The sequence below is a fragment of the Cynara cardunculus genome, unplaced genomic scaffold, assembly GCF_001531365.2.
Source record: "Cynara cardunculus var. scolymus isolate 2C unplaced genomic scaffold, CcrdV1 Un_Scaffold_3814, whole genome shotgun sequence".
Lineage (NCBI taxonomy): Eukaryota > Viridiplantae > Streptophyta > Magnoliopsida > Asterales > Asteraceae > Cynara > Cynara cardunculus.
In genome coordinates this window covers 22,291-23,068 of record NW_020201628.1, presented here as the reverse complement: position 1 = coordinate 23,068, position 778 = coordinate 22,291, and positions in this window count along the sequence as shown.

Here is a 778-nt window from a genome sequence, read left to right as displayed (position 1 = left end):
AAGGGATTGCTTCTTTAAAACAGTTTTAGAATTGATATCCTGTTTTGAGGATTTAAGAATGGATATGAGGTTTTCGGAAACCATTGAAAGAATAGATTGTTCTTGAGTTTGAAAGATTTTAATGATAAAACTGTTGGTTGAAAACTATAGAGAATATTCTTTTGAGACGATTATGATTTTTGATCTGTCTTCATTTGGAATTAATCTATAGATTTTATGGATAATACTATGAATGAGGATTCGATAAGATGGTTGTGACTGCAGTTCTTTATCCGAACTAGTTCATAGATTTTGAAGAAGAAATAAGGGTGGCATATCAAGGAGAGGTGTACCTTTGGATATAAGGGTGGCAATTGTGTGTGAATATTATAGCTCTTATGGTTATGTCTTTTAAGAATACAATAGATTTGACTCCTTACTTCTTTGTGATTTGAGAACTCAAAGATATTGTTCTTATTAGAAATAATAGTATTGATGTTATTGAGAAGGGGAAAACTTGGCCTATGGTCATTGATATCGGTTAAAAGTGTTTTGGAACAGAATGGTCATTTTTATGAGGAATCAGAGGGGCTCTGGTTGTTCCTTGTAAGGAATTAGAGGGGCTCTGGTCGGTCCTCACTATTGGACCAGAGAATTCTGGTTATTGATTTGGAAAATGAGCAAGTTTTTACTAAATGTACTAATTGGATCAGAGGCTATGTATCTATTCATAAGAGCTTTTATGTCAAAATCATATTTTTGGAAGTTTTTAAGAAAAAGATTTTATACTTAGAATCTT